The following is a 20022-nucleotide window of genomic DNA, read 5'->3' on the forward strand; positions in this document are numbered from 1 at the left end:
AGAATTATGGATTTCAGAGCATGGAGTCCTTGATGCCAAATGTGAAAGCGTTCAATTAAAATCTCCAACCCTCAACCTCAGAACGAGCGATTTGTTTATTAAAGCTGAGAACTGGCCAACAGAGACTCTTTCAAAAAAAAGACAGTGGCGTGTGAAAGCGAAAGTCATTTTAAACAGTGAGCCTGTTAAGGCCTCAGTATGCCGGTATGGGCGTAGCATCTCCAGACCCTTTTCTACTCCATGCTCTGTGTTTTATAAGAGCTTACTGTCCGCCGTGGCGTTTACTTTAAAACGTTATAATTAAGCGGTCCCCGTTTTTTGCGAGGCTGATCGTGTTTACTTTTGCCAGCTTAACAAGCATAGGACCCGCTCGACACACAGTCACACTGACTCCCCGCTCCACATCGTATTAGCAGTTCAGTTTGTGGGCTCAGGTTACAGTGAGATTAGCCCTCTGGCATTCCCTTCGGTGCCGCACCGTAGCGCACTTTCACCCAAAGGGCTCGGCCACTCATTTTCCCTATGAAATCCCAACCCCCCTTTGAAATAACCTATTATTTTCCTTAGTAAACCCTCCTGCTAGAAACAGGAGCAGTGAACTCATACATTACATAATATATAAGAAAATGTGTATTTTATGTGAGTTAATACTCAAATAAAACATACTTTTGGGTGATAAACTACATTTTTCTTCACAACACTGTACTGGCATTCACATTGGCTGACTTGCTATACTGTAAAAAACGTAGGCTAACCCTGAAGTTTTATTTGACAAATTATGAGTGAAAGAATACTCATTTCTTATGGCATCCCCTCCAATGAATGTTTGGATGACTCTAACTTGAAAGATGAAGGATATTTCAAATGCAATAAGAACAATATTAGCATTTGCACCAACATAACACTGGAGAACACAGCACCACGTATAACCATTAGAATAGTTACATGCTGTCTAAATTGGAACAACATTTACATTTTAGTAGATGCTCTTATCCAGAGCGACTTAAGGTACTGAGTACATACATTTTCATACTGGTCCCCCATGGGAATTGAACCCACAACCCTGGCATTGCAAACACCATGCTCTACCATCTGAGCCACATGGGAACCTAAATCAAAATTATAATGAGTAATGAAAAAAAGTAATACTATAGGAGGTAACAGTATTGCATAGTATTGCGAGCTAATACTCTTTTAAAATGTAAGATGAAAACAGTGTGTACCAAAGTGCTAACTGGTACCTGTCTATGATTTAATGTCTCCTTAGTGGCGCAGCGGTCTAAGGCACTGCATCTCAGTGCTAGAGGCGTCACTACAGACCCTGGTTTGATCCTGGGCTGTATCACAACCAGCCGGCATCATTGTAAATAAGAATGTGTTCTAAAACTAACTTGCCTAGTTAAATAAATACAAATAATTACATGGTAATTAGGCTACATACAGTCGGCTTTCTGCTGGTAGTTGCAAAAGCCTATTCTGGCCTATATGCAACATTGAGTCAGATCATACATGGTTGTTGATAAAGCACCATGTCATTTATTTTAAACTTTTATTAAAGAGTATCAAGGAATGTTCTTTGTATGAGGTCAGCTTAGCAATTACAAAGTGAATCAATTACACACTAAAAACAAATGGTTCTATGTAGTGCCAAATAAGGGTTATTTGGCTTGTAACCATAGCAGATCACTTTTTAGTGCTATATAAAACTTTTTTGTGAAGGTTCTATAAAGAACCCTTACCTAAGGTTCTATGAAGAACCATTAAAAAATATGTTCTATATAGCACCAAAACAGGTTTCTGCTATGGTCATAACCCTTTGCAGATCATTTTGAAGAATCATACAGGTTTGTTTTATTCTGTTAAGCCATATTATAGTGGAAACATTCCAATAGGTGTTATTGTTGTGTTAATTGACAAGTTGAATCAGGTGTGCTAGCTCTTGAACAGCTGGGGGTCCCTGAGGAGAGAATTGAGAACCACTGACTTATTCAACCATCCTCAATTGACACAAGGCCATATGCTATGGTCACTGGCCCTAGACATATATAACATGTACAGTAATGTCAACAGATTAGATCAACTGGAATGACACTCTCACTCACAGTTGCACAAAAAGAGCAGTGAACAAACCATGCCCCAAAATATTGTAACAAGCCAAATTCCTTATACCAGACGACACAATTTATTGATTTTTCTGACAGATATCCAAGGGCACACTCCAGTACTCAGACATAATTTACAAACAAAGCATTTGTGTTTAGTGAGTCTGCCAGATCAGAGGCAATAGGTATGACCAGGGATGTTCTCTTGATGAGTGTGTGAATTGGACCATTTTCCTGTCAACATATAATGAGTACTTTTGCGTGTCAGGAAAATGTATGGAGTAAAAAGTACATTATTTTCTTTAGGAATGTAGTGGAGTAAAATTAAAAGTTGTCAAAAATATAAATAGTAAAGTAAAGTACAGATACCCAAAAAACTACTTAAGTAGTACTTTAAAGTATTTTTACTTAAGTACATTACACCACTGATTACAGGCAAGGCTGTCTTCAAGGGAGGGTTCCCTACCAGTCACTGACTAGCACCCACAGAAGAGCAGAACCCAGCATTCTGAGATGGAATATAGGAAAAAGGAGCAAGACAGGGGGGAAAGTTGTTCTAAACAGTCTGGCAAGAAGTTAACTGGGAGGAAGGAGATTCTTCAAGTCAAATCAGATGACAATTGGATAGCTAACAGAAGCATAACTTGTGATTGGACAAGAGCCTTGTCAGATATTCTGTCATGTGAGTATCAGGACCGTTAGGATGAGTCGGAAGATATAGCCAGCAGCAGTAATAAAAATAAAGTTCAAGTCGACACCCCGTCTGTCTACAGAATATCTTCTCTGAACTCCAAGTCTGCTAACTAGAACAACTCATCCAAAACTTTTCCAAGGTAAAAGAGGATTTCCTATTTCTCTGCATGTACCTGGTGTATACATTTGTACTATAGAGCAGTAGGGAGTTTTGTACAGCCTAGGCAGAGATTAAGGCAAATTCTGATAAGGACTCAGAGTTGACTCTGCGCATTAAGGAGGATTAATGTTTAGCTGTGTGTGGCAGGGGCCTTCTCAGCGTCGGTGTTGAGGCAGTGTTGCAGACCCCGCATTAATCCTAAATTAGTATAAAAGATCAGCTGTGGCAACCGAGGCAAGCCTTCTTAGGACTTAAGCTGGTAATCAAAACTCACTTTGGGACAATGAGGCACTGGGAAGGCCCTGATTTGAAGGAGGGAGAGGGGGTATTGAGGAGGAAGAATTGGGCTGGGGTGGTGGTGGTAGGGGATGGGGGTGTGACGAAGGCCTCTTGAAATAATGGAGGGGTAGGTGAACCCTCCTCTAGTGGTGTTGATGTTGGTTCGGGTTGCCACAGTGCTGAACAGTGGTTGGAGTTGTCCATTAAACACCGTTGTTAGGTTAGAGCCTTGGTTCTCAGCATTTGCATCTAAGAGTGTAGTCTAACATCTGCTTACTGCAATTATACTTTTCATGATTAACCCTTCACTGTGCATTTAATTGTTTTAAACTTGGATGACATAAAACAATAGGTGACAATATGACCTGCATGCACACAAGATGCACACAATATCCTGGATGTCTATTTAGATTTGATTTGATTTTGAATTTATTTGGATCTCTTTTAGTCCCCATTTGGACTAATCTTCCAATAGTCCAGGATAGAGGATAGTAGATATAGAGGATGTCTATATTCAGGATTTCTATATTAAGGATGTCTATTTCCAGGATGTCTAAATAAAGGATATATATACAGTTGAAGTCGGAAGTTTACATACACTTAGGTTGGAGGCATTAAAACTAGTTTTTCAACAACTCCACAAATGTCTTGTTACCAAACTATAGTTTTGGCAAGTCGGTTAGGACATCTACTTTGTGCACGACACAAGTCATTTTTCCAACAATTGTTTACAGACAGATTATTTCACTTATAATTCACTGTACCACAATTCCAGTGAGTCAGAAGTTTACATACACTAAGTTGACTCTACCTTAAACAGCTTGGAAAATTCCAGAAAATGATGTCATGGCTTTAGAAACTTCTGATAGGCTAACTGACATCATTTGAGTCAATTGGAGGTGTACCCGTGGATGTATTTCAAGGCCTACCTTCAAACTCAGTGCCTCTTTGCTTGACATTATGGGAAAATCTAAATAAATGAACCAAGACCTCAGAAAAAAAGATTGTAGACCTGCACAAGTCTGGTTCTGTCTATATACAGGATGTCTATATACAGGATGTCTAGAGACAGTACAGTAGAACTTCGTGCACCCATTAAAACATAAAGGAGAGGCTTTTCCCAAATCACTCCCCGCATGGTGATTGGGATATTTACGGGAGATTTCTCTGCACTGCAGGACCATCTTTAAATGCTGGCTTTAACACCAACATACAACTGTGTCAAGTTGAAAAGAAGTTGTATAACATCAGCAGTAAACATTCACTGTATAACAGCAGTAAACATCCGTTATATAACATCAGCAGTAAACATCAGCAGTAAACATCCACTGTATAACATCAGCAGTAAACATCTGTTATATAACATCAGCAGTAAACATCAGCTATATAACATCAGCAGTAAACATCAGCAGTAAACATCCGTTATATAACATCAGCAGTAAACATCAGCAGTAAACATCCGTTATATAACATCAGCAGTAAACATCAGCAGTAAACATCAGCTATATAACATCAGCAGTAAACATCAGCAGTAAACATCCGTTATATAACATCAGCAGTAAACATCAGCAGTAAACATCCGTTATATAACATCAGCAGTAAACATCAGCAGTAAACATTCGCTATATAACATCAGCAGTAAACATCCGTTATATAACATCAGCAGTAAACATCAGCTGTATAACATCAGCAGTAAACATCAGCAGTAAACATCCGCTATATAACATCAGCAGTAAACATCCGCTATATAACATCAGCAGTAAACATCAGCTGTATAACATCAGCAGTAAACATCAGCAGTAAACATCCGCAGTAAACAACAGCTGTATAACATCAACAGTAAGCATCAGCAGTAAACATCAGCTATATAACATCAGCTGTATAATGTCAGCTGTATAACATCAGCTGTATAACATCAGCAGTATAACATCCGCAGTAAACATCAGCTGTATAACATTAGCAGTAAACATCAGCAGTAAACATCAGCAGTAAACATCAACAGTAAACATTTGCTGTATAACATCAGCTGTATAACATCAGCAGTAAACATCAGCAGTAAACATTCGCCGTAAACATCAGCAGTAAACATCAGCAGTAAACATCAGCAGTAAACATCAGCAGTAAACATCAGCAGTAAACATCCGCCGTAAACATCAGCTGTATAACATCAGCAGTAAACATCAGCAGTAAACATCAGCAGTAAACATCAGCAGTAAACATCAGCAGTAAATATCAGCAGTAAACATCAGCAGTAAACGGCAGTAAACATCAGCAGTAAACATCAGCTGTATAACATCAGCTGTTTAACATTAGCAGTAAACATTTGCTGTATAACATCAGCTGTATAAAATCAGCAGTATAACATCAGCTGTATAACATCAGCAGTATAACATCAGCTGTATAACATCAGCAGTATAACATCAGCTGTATAACATCAGCCATAAGCATTGCCCTGCCAAACTGGTTCTGGATAGTGATACCGAAGTTCAGACACCACTCTATTCTTTTGGGACATAAAACTGAGGAAATGTATAAACTTAAAACACAAGCTGTATATGATGAACACTTGCAAATTTCTCAATGTGTAAATTATTGTATATACTGCCCCCACATGCGATGTGATGTAAGAAATTAAAACTACTGTTAATAAATGGCTACATTTATTAACAACGTACAGTAGATATGTTACATGTTATAAGTTGTACACTAATAAGGAAAAATCTTCAATCGAAGTCATTGAAGATTTATGCTGTGCGCAATACAAAAGTGGAGACATATACACGTGAAAATAGTTCAGAACTATATGAACAAGTTCTTCAATTATTTATTTCTAGAGATTTTTTAGTGCTGTAGAAAACTAGTGGCCTTGAAAAAGAAATCAGCTCCTCAATCAGCTCCTTTTGGCTTGAGCCAAGTGGCAGCAGCCTTTTAACTGAGCACTAACTTTCCAAAGAGCTTTTCCATGTCCACAGCATTCACAAAGTATGCTAACAACAGACCAAATACAAATGAAAGGGGACAACACGCAGAAAAAACAACAACACAGCCAGCCAACCATTAAGGGCATTTGTACCGCACTGTGGCAAAACCCAATCTCTTCAAGTGCCAGCAGGGTACCAGCCTAACCAAGCAGAGGCACCCCTCACCACTCCCCCCCCCCCCCCCCCCCCCCCCGCTCAACCACCCACTGCTCCAGCTAAGATTAGACAAATTAAACACCATTATTCACGTCACTCCCACAGCTGGCCTTTTAAGTGGTTTTATGTTAACTATCATAATGGTTTGCTTTGAAAGCCTCAGTCTTCTCCCTAATTTATAATATGAAAAAGTACTTTTGGCCCAGTCTCGGTGGGATTTTTTCATCTCTCGCACTGCAGTGGAAAAATAGTGGGGTTTTGGGCCTGTTTGGTTAAAAGTCAGACAGACAGAACTGAAGCCAGCTCAATTGAAATTCTGCCAGTCTACCATGTAGTATTTTATCAATTATGAAACATTGTTGAGTGTAGAGAGAAGTCTTTTGATGCTGTCTTATTTGGGCAGGATAGTACAGTATGTGTGGAAGGTCGTCTAACTCTCACATCTCTCCATACGTTTCTAATGTAGGCTCCTGTGGGGGAAAAAAGCCCGGTCATTTTATCCGTTTTTTTCCCAGCGACCTGAAAATGGATGTGGTATTGGCAGGAGGCCAGTGGACTTAGCAAGGCCGGTGATGGATAACATAGTTTCAAACCCATCATCACCCAGAAACATGTGCAATGTCTCTGCAGTGTGATGACCCCCACCCAGGCTGAGTTTGGTCTAGACACAGACACAGGAAGTGACAGTTTGTCAACTTCCTGTTCTCTGCCCCATATCTGAAATACATAATGATATGACTGCTAACAGGCTCTGACACATGCTCGGAGTGCTACTGTGGAATACTTAAAGCTTATTATCAAAATAGACATCCAAATATCTCCCAGGCTGCTTCACAGCTTTGAGTTAATAACATTACCTGTCAGATCATTCAGTAGTGATTAAAACTAGAAATGTTTGTTTCTGGATCATTTGACTATTTTAAAAAATGAAACAATTTTCAATGTAGGATGGTGATAGTCCATGGCTAGAATGTCATCTTGATTAGGTTAGGGGAGAACTAACCTGACAAAATCCTGATATCCTAACTGACAGTGTCACTTTATGGGCCATGAAAATTCAAAACGTGCCAACTATAAAAGCAAATTCCACTTCACTGCATCTGCTCAGAACATTATTTTATTTGATGAGTCGCGAGTATCAACATCAAGTCTAGCAGCAGGGAGCGTGTAACTTTCCAAGAAGAAGAAAAAAAGACTTTCGCAGCAGGTTAGGATTCTGTGTCTCTACATATAGAGCTACTCAAGCCTTGGTGAAACATGATATGTAACTCTGTGAGCTCCGGGTGTTAGATCCTGTATGAAAAACCCTTGACAATCTTTTTTTCTCCTTCTACTTCACTCAGCGTTCCACGTTAGCACTCAGCGTCATATTTCAAACTCTTGGAAATTAGGAGGAGCTCGCCGACACTTTCAGAGGAGTTAAAATGACACATATATGTTTTATTGATTCTAAACACATGGGATGGCAATGATACTATGCCGGGTTAGTTATCATTGGAAAATGAAAGACAAAAGACTGTGGAGTCAAATCAGTGTCTGTGTGTGTTTTGAGGCTCTGTGGGGCGCTGCTTCTCATCCCACAACACAGCACTGATTTATGCGTGACACATCTTAGTAAGTGGAGTCAGCACATAAGAAAAGCGTAGCTGGAACCGCACTCTCTTTCACATTCATATGTTTCACATTTCTACTCCCTCTCTCTCTCTGGAGAGGATGACATTTCATTTCTTACTGCAAGTCATCTCATAAAGGACTAATTCAATTTAGACCAAAGCCTGTCCATAATACTTACTCCATTTTTTTTTCGTCAATTGGACTTCATCTCGTGCATAAGTGAGAGAAAATGTGGTACATATTCAAATGTTTTCTCTTGGCAACAGTCAACGTATTTTGACACAGCAGTTGTTAAAGGATGCGTCAGTAAGACAGAATATGTTGAATTTATCCCTAGCTCCCCTAATTGCATTCATTGGTATCATAATCCATCCAGAAGACATTGACTTTTCAGCATCAAAGTGAGCCTTGGCAGGTTTAGCGGTGCACATCTTTCTTTGGTTAGACCAGACAGCTCACTGAATGAACCTTATGATTTATGCTGGTGGTGGTGATGGGGGGGTTGTTGAGTAAGACTATGGGTAGCGTCAGCGGGCCTTACCACTGGGTTGCATTGCCTTTTAGCCTACTCATTCCACCTATGCCTTTTTTTTCTCAACTGTGCCCTCACTGTAATTTGGTGGTGGGGGGTTTGGACTGCCACGTGTAAGATAAACGGATCAAGGGGGTATAATTGCAGTATTTGAAAATTGCATTAATAATAAATGAACGAGAGCATTCATTAATGGTTAGAAATCCATTACCCAGTCATATGACCAGGTCAGACTCATGTGTCTGGGGTCACGCTACAGCTGAGGGTATTCAATTGCTTATTGAAAATGCATTTTCTGATAGGTCTCCCTGTTATAGTTTGATTTGATGGCAAAAATCTGTGTTTAGGACATAGTTGTGGATATGAAAAGCATCTATATCGCATCCTAGTGTCAATTGTTCATCTGCACAGGTGTGAAGGTTGTTTATAGTAAAACACCATAACACTACATCGCTAAATTAAAGTATTATATAGAGAAAATGGATTGATATGCTTTGTCATAGTTTTTCATGGTGCTGTAGGCCTAATTTTTAAAACAGTTCAAAATGTCCAAGACTAATTAAGTAGATGACCACTCAACACAAACATGTGCTTTCATTGAAGAATAACAAGTAGCACTCTGCTTTGGAAGGCCCCATCAGCCCATCGTCCTCATCCTCCAGAATAGCAGGAGTTTTCTATATTTAAGTGTTGGGGTCAAGAATGATCCCCTGTGGGATTACAGTGGCACCCATCATACCAGTCAACAGTATCAAACATCCAGCCTTCACTGTTGCCATCAGAGACACTTGCCCACACTGACACTGCACCCTGCACCCGCCACCACTGACAGCTAGCGAAAGGTAACCCACCTCCACTTGTTTCCGATAACTAATATGATCTAATCTGGGGTCTTTCAGGGTGTTAGAGGTTCTGTAAAGTGACATGGGACCAACATTCTAATAATGCGAGGACAAAGGCTGGGGTTGGAAGACTAGGTCTACTGTACACCAAACAGAATCGATGTTACAACAGACGTAGATTCTCATACCTTATCGCTAACTCTGCCATCTGGTGCCATATTAAGTGGTGGACAGGGTTTTACACCATCAACAACAAAAAGTTGTAAGGAAAACTTAAATGAATCAAGTCATGTAAATTCAACAGAAAGTTCCCAATATGTGACTCACTTATTGTAAATGTGTAGGCCTTGTCTGCTAGTCCTGTGACATAACTGCTGGTAACACCATGTACCGAGCTGTGAAGAACACCCATAAGATGGCTAGTAGGATTGTAGCAAGGTTAAGGACGGAGGTTTGACTGCCCCAGCAGTTTAAGGGGCTCGGGGGGAGTTGCTCTTTAACAGTCCGGCACTCAATGTTCCTGCGCTGCATTTTCATCCATTAACACATCCACCGTGTAGGTTTTCTATTTGGGACGTGTAATGGGAGGCAGATGAGTGTCTGACATGGATCCCCTTGCAGTAAAGAGGCCCCAGTAGGAGGAGAAATTTGTCCAAGTAAAATCACCCCGACAGGGGGGAACTCTTAGGTCAGAAACCCCAAAGTTGAGGCAAGCAGAGCCCGATGGGTTTCTGATGAAAACAGTGTGATCTATCATCGCCACAGTGCCCCTATACGTTAAGGGACGAGACACCCTGTTAGCTTCCTCTTGATCAAGGTTAAACGGAGCCAAGTGGGTTGCGCATGGCATCATTGGTTAAATAGAGGGAGGAATGATTTGAAATGTTTTTTTTGTGTGTATGTACATAGGCCTACATACAGCAACTGATCACAATGAGAGATATTTTTATGTCTAAGAGTGGTTTACTTGTTGCTAATGCTACATCTGAGATAGCATCTATATGCTGACGAAAATAATTTTTCATAGATCATTACTACGTTTCTGTCCACTAATATCACTGTATACTTTGGCCATGAGCACAGTCTATTGTAAGTTTGGTAGTCATTCTGTGATTAAATCAATTCTCTCAAATAAACCCCTTTTAGCGTATAGCTTCCCAATCTGACCTCCTACTGGCCCTAGAAGTAGCCTATGAAGTTAGCTAGTTCCCAGTACTCAGGGATCTAGACAGTCTGGGATATATTACCACGGGAGCTACAGAGTCGCTCTGAGAAGAAGGCCGGCGGTTTAAAACAAATGTTATTGTTTGTCACAGGAAACCGATGTGATTACTGTTTTCTCTCACACACTCACGTTGAGCACCGCACCGTATTTGTGCATGTGGTTTGCATTTATCAACCAGCACCTTATAGTCTTCATCTTTATTAAGTCACACCTAGGATAGGTTCAACAAAGCACCACACTGTTTAAACAAAGTATTTGACAATCTCTAGAAGGAAATCTGTCTGTTCACTTCAAACAATAGATTGGGTTTCCTTAACATGGCAGCGGTTCAAAAGGGGGATCAACAGGAGGAAAGACAGGAGGAAAAGACAGGAGGAGGGCAAGAGGACCAGAGGGGAGGAAAGACGGGAGGAAAAGACAGGAGAAAAGCGTTGAGTGGTGCCGTCGACGTCTGTGTTGTCGCGACTTGTCAGCAAAAGTGAGGACTCTCGTATTGAGGGGTGAAAAGGGGGAGTTATTGTGTCTCTTTATGATGCGGTTGTAATGGGGAGTTAGCTGTGCTCGCTATTGTAAAGGTGAGCTGTTGAGAGTGCACTACTCTCTCTGTGTGTGTGTATGTGTGTGTGTGTGTGTGTGTGTGTGTGTGTGTGTGTGTGTGTGTGTGTGTGTGTGTGTGTGTGTGTGTGTGTGTGTGTGTGTGTGTGTGTGTGTGTGTGTGTGTGTGTGTGTGTGTGTGTGTGTGTGTGTGTGTGTGTGTGTGTGTGTGTGTGTGTGTGTGTGTGTCTGTGTGTGTGTGTGTGTGTGTGTGTGTGATTTCCTACATTATAAGGACCACAAAGTCCTAACATTTCACTTTTTCAGGTCCAGATTTTTATTAAAATGCTATTTTAAGCTTAAGGGTTAGATATAGGGTTTTGGGGTTAAGGTTAGGGATAGGGATAGGTTTAGAGCTAGGGTTTATGTTAGGTTTAGGGTTAGGGTTACGTTTTGGGTTAAGTTTACGGTTAGGTTTGGGTTTTTTGGGGTTAACATTAGTGTTAGGTTAGTTTAAAGTGGAACGGACAGCAATTTGACAACATGAAATCTTATTAAAATAATCTGTTCATATACACCCCCAGGAGAATATGACACTTAAAAAAAAATTATATACATGGTCAGTTTCACGTTTTCATAAATTCTTAGTACGTTTCGGAATTACATATACTAAGGCATTTGTAAACAATTCTATAGCAATATAGAGTGGGAAAGCGGCCGTGCGTTTGGACAATTAATAGACACTTAATTAAATAAAACCTAATAAACACATCTGTCTCGTCCAAAACCGAAGTCTATGCAGACCGATGTGCCATAGCCAATCAGAGTTACAGTAGGCCTTTATGCAAACAAGCCATTTGGCCTGCCAACATTCACTTTGAACTTGACTGTGTGTTTACAGGAAGTTGCAACATTCGCCAAAAGTGACAAAATATTCCTGAACGGATTTCTGCAAATATGTAAATACTACAGGAGTCCTTTAACATTTGGGAACTTTACAGTCCTATCGATCAGACAACCATGAAAGGGTAGGCTCTCTCTCCCTCAGTGTTGCACAACAACAAGATCAAAAACTAACGCTAGCCAGAGCAAGATGAGCTAATATTTAACGAAGGAACATTACATAAAATCACTCAAACCTTTTCAGCTAGTTGCCCATCAAAATTGCACTGATAAACGATGGGGAATAGAAGCCTACTTGTCCTTCTGGAGCTTGCCTGCCAATGCATTAATTCTTGTCCCAACCAAGCACCCAAGTTAACTGCTAAAGTTGGCTAGCTTGCTAGCTAGATACTTCCAGACACAAATGAGAGAACACCTTACTCTGACCATTTTACTCACCGTAGCAGAGTTGGTTAGGCTGTTTACTTGTTATCTAGAGTGGTCGTGACCAACTATTACCTTTTTTGACTATGTTCACTGACACTGTCATATCAAGTGAGTGATGCAAATGTATCAGTTATTCTGCCCCCAGGCACACTCAGATGAGAGCGCTCTGAAATCGGAGTAGACATCCTAACTGGATAACAGTCATTCAAGTTCTTGCTAGCTAACCAAATAGCACCTGCATCTCTAGCTGTGTATAGCCACCGAAAAACGATGTGAGGGGGAAAAGTCAGTCACTCACCCAGTTCTGCAATGACATGACATCCTCCCAGCAGCTACCTATCTAGCTAACAGTAGGCTCCTTGTTTTTTGCTTTCTACATAAAAATATATGGTAACCTATTAGCCACGTTATGACTGACTTGTGATTGTTGCCCTTGCTAGTTTATTTGTCTTGGCATTCCCAGCCTTACTTACATTTCTACATTTTTATCTGAAATATTGAATCATTGAAACTGAAACAGTGCATCCCGAATGGAGGCAGCAAAACATTGAACAGGCCAGATGTGATTTACAACCTGATAGCAATATTTTTTGGACTACCAAGAAATGTATTGGTGAATTATATTAATCATGCATTAAACTGTATCCATCTATTTGGCCAACAATGCCTTAGTGTACGTCATGGAATGTTGAGTCAAACATAACCTATTTTTAAGACCTCTTATAAAGTTGGTGTTGTAGCATCAATGGGGAATTTGATATTTTTGATTGATATTATTATTGTCTGTTTGTTTCATATCCGCAAAGTTGTTAAAACGCTGTCAGTTCCACTTTAAAGGTTAGTATTAGGGTTAGCTGTTAGGGAAACCAGGGTTTTTAATGGTCAAACATTTTTACACTCCAAAAAGTCCTGCCATTTCAGGAAAACAAAGTGTGTGTTTGTGTGTGTGTGTGTGTGTGTTTGTGTGTGTGTGTGTGTCAGTGTGTTAAATTGTGCCAATTATTTACCAAAAATATGAGGCCTACTAAATTAATTGCAATCTCTCTTTCGCTCTCTTTCTCTCCATTTTTCTCTCTCTTTCCCAGTCTTCCCCTCTCTTTCTCATTCTCATCCCCTCTCTGGGGGTTAATGAAGCAATGAAGCACAGAGGAAGAGAGAAACAGAATACTAGTAAAACACAAAGCCTATAGGCATCTAGTAGGAAAACTGAAAACCTGAGGTCCCAGTCACCCGGCATGCCAAAGCTAAGAATCTGAGGTCCCAGCCACCGGGCATGAGAAACTGAGGGCCCGGTCACCCGGCATATCAAAGCTGAGAAACTGAGGTCCCAGTCACCCGGCATGCCAAAGCTGACAAACTGAGGTCCCAGTCACCCGGCATGACAAAGCTGAGAAACTGAGGTCCCAGTCACCCGGCATGACAAAGCTGAGAAACTGAGGTCCCAGTCACCCGGCATGACAAAGCTGAGAAACTGAGGTCCCAGTCACTCGGCATGACAAAGCTGAGAAACTGAGGTCCCAGTCACTCGGCATGATAAAGCTGAGAAACTGAGGTCCCAGTCACTCGGCATGAGAAACTGAGGTCCCAGTCACCCGGCATGTCAAAGCTTAGAAGTCAGACTGTTTGTTTTGCCTCGTATGTCAACACGGTCTCTGTTCGCCTAGAGAGGCTTTTATCTTCAGCAGCTTTCCAACATGCACTGTGTGTGTGTGTGTGTGTGTGTGTGTGTGTGTGTGTGTGTGTGTGTGTGTGTGTGTGTGTGTGTGTGTGTGTGTGTGTGTGTGTGTGTGTGTGTGTGTGTGTGTGTGTGTGTGTGTGTCTGTGTACCACCCACCGAACACCTCAGTCTCAAGACACCACAGCCAATCAACCTCCTCAATCTAACTCAATATGCAAATGTTGTGAAAGGAGCCAATTAGAGAATTGATCTGGTTTGAAAGTTTTAATTCCAAAAATAGGTTTTCAGAGTCCTCCCTCCCAGTAATGGTTCTCATGTGAAGCTGTGGCTTTTTCCAGAGGGAACTTGAACGTGCTTGGTGGTAAACATTTGTTTATGTTTTCCTCAGGCTGGCACATCATTTCAAAGGGAAGCATGTCACAAAACAGACCCTCGTATCTCCTTCACATTGAAAACACATTGAGGCGCTCGCTGTTATAAAGTCAAACCAACCGACAGGCATGCTTGTTGATGCTGTCAAGTATTTATTTTTTCTGTGCCAGGCGTAAAAAGATTGAAATTAGTATGAGAAAAAGTTAGGATAACTGAACCATTTAATCAGCAAGCCAATGGTTGGTTTAGTCAAACTTGGATTCACACTCTGAAGCCCCCTGACATGCAGGGCTGTGTTGGTCGAGTGCTTTGGTGGAATGGTGTGTGTGCGTGTGTGCATGCGTGTGCGCGTGCGTGCGTGTGTGTGATGTGGAAGCCTTAATCCGTTGGAATGATCTCTACTATATAGGGATGTAAAGTGAGTGTGTGTGGTGTGTGTATTCACTTGGCCCGCCTGTATGGTGTTTAGAGAAGGCCATAAAGCACATGACTGGGCACTATTCTGTAACTTTATTTTCCACTGTGTTAAGCCACAGCACATGGTTAACAAGGCCTCCTGTTTTAATTGCTCCCACCGCACAGCTCAGACACACTACTTGAGCGATGACAACCAATGTCATTGGCAGGACCACCAAGCTTAAAGCTAGTATATGCCTGCGCCGGTGAACAGAACATCATTTTTCATTTTAATACTCAGTTCAATATTCGAAGTGCTCCGCTCTGCCATATTTTGATTGAATTTAGAAAATTAATAAATCTTCTGACATTTCATTTATGTTTCATCACATTGATACAATCAGGAGAAATATGTCCTCTCCCCCCTTTTGAAGGCGATGCTGTCGAGTTTAACAGCTTTTAAATTAAATTAGGATTCTTATGAAGTCCCATTTCCACTAGATGACATTTACCAGAGTCCTAAAAAGTCTGGTTGACAAGGTTTTCATTAAATACTAGGCAAGCCGTTTGCTGCTTGAAAGGGAGAAAAAATGTACTAAAATCATTGGTCTTTTTTATTGCTTTCCCTGCATGGCCTTTACCCAACAAACAAGAGACTGCAAATCCACATGTAAGTAGCCATCACCTCAAACCTTAAGTCCTTGCAATATGTTAAAATAACAATTCCTTATGTTTGAGTGTCATTAACTAAAGGACACACACACACCTTTATAACAACTAAATCAAACATGACACTGAATGATATTTGGTCAGCGTCGATTACATTTGATCCGGTAAGGGTGCTCGAGTATAGCTGAGATCCATTATTCCGTTAGTACGTACTAAACCTTTTATTTTATTGCCTTTATGTCGAACATTCAGGTGTGTGTGAATGCATAATCGAAGTGTTGTGTGTATGTAAATTGTATGGGTCAGAGATTAGATCACACCTATTACAATGCCAGTGGAGGGTGGACATGCAGTAGGACAGCAGTACCATAGTGTCATCTCAGACAGCCCTGACAGCACAGTGCTGTGAGGAATGGTCCTGGTCAGCCTAAGGAAGACGGAGATGGAAGCAGAGATGGCCTTATCTGGGCTTTAATTTCTCTCCCGAGGTGAGCTGTGAGAAGATCAGTGACACTAAACCCCAGGAATTACCCTAGATATTGCCCCCCTGTGCTCTGCAAATGAAATCCGGCCGCCGGGTAGGAAGAACATCATGGTTAACGCTCCAAAAATCTGTTTTTGTGCTAGACCACAGCTGGCGTGATAGGGAGGGAGACGGACGGAGGGGGGAGGAAGAAAGAGAGGGGAGGAGGAAGGGAGTAGGGGAGGTGGGGACCGGAAAAGTCAGGGAGAATAGGAGAGAGTGAGAGCCTGTTGACGGACAGATGGTTCAGCCTCTTGCAGGTCCAGACTCGAGAAGAGTTCTTGCAGGAAGTCCCTGGGTTTGTGCGTGCCCTTCTTCTAGCGGAGTGAGTTTATATTGAATAAAGGTGGTGGTGAAACCAGAACCATGGCCCACCTGTCTAGGGGGGTCTGAGAGGGCCATGGGATGTGTGTGTGTGTGTGTGTGTGTGTGTGTGTGTGTGTGTGTGACAAAACTCTCTACATGTCTGTATATGTGTTTGTGCTCAAGTGTGTGTGTGTGTGTGTGTGTGTGTGTGTGTGTGTGTGTGTGTGTGTGTGTGTGTGTGTGTGTGTGTGTGTGTGTGTGTACAGTATGCCCGTGTATGTGTGTATGGTGGGGCGGGAGGGGGGCTCCTACTAGGCTCCTACCATAGCACTGTGATCATAACCTTCAGAGTCCTGAGCCCCACCAGCTGTCTGTCCCATATGCTGCCCTGTGAATGTCTAAACAGAGTCTACAGCCAAGAAGCTGGGACCTCTCTTACAGAGTCTACAGCCAAGGACCTGGGACCTCTCTTACAGAGTCTACAGCCAAGGACCTGGGACCTCTTTCACAGAGTCTACAGCCAATAAGCTGGGACCTCTCTTACAGAGTCTACAGCCAAGGAGCTGGGACCTCTCTTACAGAGTCTACAGCCAAGGAGCTGGGACCTCTCTTACAGAGTCTACAGCCAAGGAGCTGGGACCTCTCTTACAGAGTCTACAGCCAAGGAGCTGGGAGCTCTCTTACAGTCTACACTCACACACACAGTTTCACTTGCTGACAATACACTCTCTCTCACACACACACACACACACACACACACACACACACACACACACACACACACACACACAATCCCTACAAACATGCAGACACCCACTCACACACACAAAGACCCCCTGGGGACCTTTATTAATAGGTCCTGATCAACACACTGTACTCTTTGGAAGCCCATTGCCTCTATTCTCCAGAAATAGAAGGTGCACATCCAGTTAGAAGACTGAGAGGACTTAAAGCTTCTATATAAAAGGATGGATGTTCACCCATTGCCAAATCTACTTGTACTCTGTTCCAAGAAGGAAAATGTGCTAATCTCCAGTCAAGTCCAGAATAGCAGGTAGTTAGCAAGGAGATCTAAAGATAGATGGGATGGGAACAGATTCCACTTGAGATGGAACTTTGATCTAACTATATGCTGGCTCCTTGAGCAGCGAGAATAATGACAATTTTGGTACGGTTATTTGGTTAACATATAGGGTGGTATATGATAAACCTGTAACATTTGGCAGTAGTTCAATTGGACGTAAAATGTGGTGCTATGGAAATGTTTTGAAATGGAATGGAAAAAACTGTGGTGGCCAGTTTGTTAAAGGATTCCTCAAGGAGCCTCAACTGGAATGAATAGAATTCGACATATCAAAAAATGAAAATAAATCTTGACGCTGTGGTTTCTTAGCATTCCATACACCAGAATCAAGTAGGATGAAAAGGGGGACTCATTTGAAATATAAACACCCCATTTGTATTGCCACTATATGGGCATAACTTTGTCTTGTAATTACACCAGACCTAAAGTCTGGGGTAGGGGCGGGCAGGTAGCCTAGTGTTTAGAATGTTGTAATTGAAAGGTTGCAAGATCAAATCCTCGAGCTGACAAGGTACAAATCTGTGGTTCTGCCCCTGAACAAGGCAGTTAACCCACTGTTCCTAGGCCGTCATTGAGAATAAGAATTTGTTCTTAACCGACTTGCCTAGTTAAATAAAGGTCAAATAAAAAAATAAGAAGTCAAGTAGTAAGAGGCCTAAGGTAGGTTTGGAGATGCTTAGTTCCCTGGTCATTTGGACTTTCCCCAACTTGGGAGTAGAAACGCACAAATGTTATTTTCCAAGTGGTTTGGATGGGGCTTTACCTGGCTTTGGCTGTTCATTTAAGCGTTCAGTACCTTCTGCCTTCTGGCTGCCTGCACGTGTCTTGAGGTCATGGCGTAACGTACCAACCCTTTAGCTGACAAATACTGCAGCTACCACTTACTAGGCTTCTACATTTTATTCTCCCCTTGCTTCAGCAATCCTACGGTTTGCATTAATAAGGGAACTTGAGTACGATTCAACGCAGTTGTCGGAACGCAAGCATACCTCAGTTAAATGATACAGTACTGTCTACCGCAACAGTTTTAAAGGAGAGATTTTGTTCATTCTGAGAATACTGGTCTATATCGCTTTACTGCATGTGAGTAATGATGACATGATAATTTTTGGTCTTTCATCAACTTCTCTGTCTGTGATGTCTGGTTTCTGTCACTTTCACCGTCATGAATCATTACTTTGACCAGATTCCTACTTGCTGAAACCAATTTTACATCCAAGCCTTGCAAAAGCAATTTCAAAATCAGCTCTAATTTAGGCCCAGTAGACTTTGAAGATTGACTCAGGGCTTTATGTAGAAAATGCCTTGTTATGACAGAGCCTTCTCACATATTTGTCCAATTATCAATTATTATTAGGCTACTGAGTTTGTCTATGCTTTTTAGGTCGAACAGAGGTTGTTGAGTCAAGAACCGAGAACTGATGAGAGCTTGCTCTTTTCCAAACAAGGTGGCGTGGCTGGTGTTTGGCTGACCAGACTGGATCACAGATTTAAAAAAAAGTTGATATCTATTTTTCTGTTTTTCTGTTATGCCTCACACTTTATTCAAACCAATAGCTTTTCTCTGTTCCCTAATAAATGCCCAACCACGTCACGTCACATTGACCAGAACCATAAACTTAACAGTTCAGGTATACAGTTCCCCCAAGTTCGCCTCCTCTTTACAGCTGGCATTTCTGACGTCTCATGTTGCGTTCCCCAAAAGTTTCAGACGGAGAGGGCAGACATCGTAAAGAAAAGAAAAAGCACTCGCCCACCTGTCGTTCCGGCGTGGGGCTAGGACGGCCATTTGAGACCCACCTGTGATGCTTTGGACTGGTAGGGTTGAAGTGGAGGCAGTGGTAATATGGAAACCCTATCAAGCACACTATGGACAGAGAACCCCACCACCCCCATTATCTGCCTAAACAGGTGGGGTTCCCCACTGTAGCCTGCATAGATATTGGGTTTCCCCCTTTGATACCCTGTTACAGAGTTAATTAATTTCCCAGACCGCCACACACCCCTTTCAACTGACAAACAAAACAGGGAATGTCGATATGAGAACACCTCTTGAGAATGTGTGTCGATTTTACAAGCGGCCGTCAACATGTGTGATTTAACCCTTTGGCCCTTTGTTGGGAAACAATGATAAAAACAAGAGGGGAAGTGGCAATGTGACCATGTCAACAACAATACATTGTGATAGTACTCATGGACACAGCTTAAGTACCTGTGTACCATAAACAACACAAACATTTGTCTGCACATCACATTTCTAAAATAAAATTTGGACAAACTTCAACATTGATTGAGAGAGAGAGAGAAAGAGAGAGAGAGAGAGAGAGAGAGAGAACGCTTGAAAATACTGCCTTGTATCCAGATCACGTCGAGGGATTCTCTGTCACTCAAAGGGGAAACAACAGACGAGGAAATTGGGAAATGCTGACAAATTGTATTGTGTAGCCACATTAATAAGTCTCAGGAGCTTAAACAACCATGTACAAGTTGTTATCCACCACTTCCAAAGCCAACAAACTGAACATCCCCCTGCTGTGCTAGTCTCAG

General features: G+C 41.6%; 1 protein-coding gene across 2 annotated transcripts in view; it reads left to right on the top strand.

The window, feature by feature from the left end:
- The first annotated feature begins 2726 nt into the window (after positions 1-2726).
- pitx2 (paired-like homeodomain 2) overlaps positions 2727-20022 on the top strand; it is a 66245-nt gene continuing 48949 nt past the window's right edge. The window contains exon 1 of one of the 2 annotated variants that reach the window (XM_090198467.1): positions 2727-2935. The gene's annotated coding sequence lies outside the window, so the exon portion shown is untranslated. The remainder of the gene's footprint in view (positions 2936-20022) is intronic. The other variant, XM_090198468.1, reaches the window with a different exon arrangement.

Source organism: Oncorhynchus mykiss, chromosome 14 (genome assembly GCF_057628025.1).
Source record: "Oncorhynchus mykiss isolate SJ-2025 chromosome 14, ASM5762802v1, whole genome shotgun sequence".
Classification (NCBI taxonomy): Eukaryota; Metazoa; Chordata; class Actinopteri; order Salmoniformes; family Salmonidae; genus Oncorhynchus; species Oncorhynchus mykiss.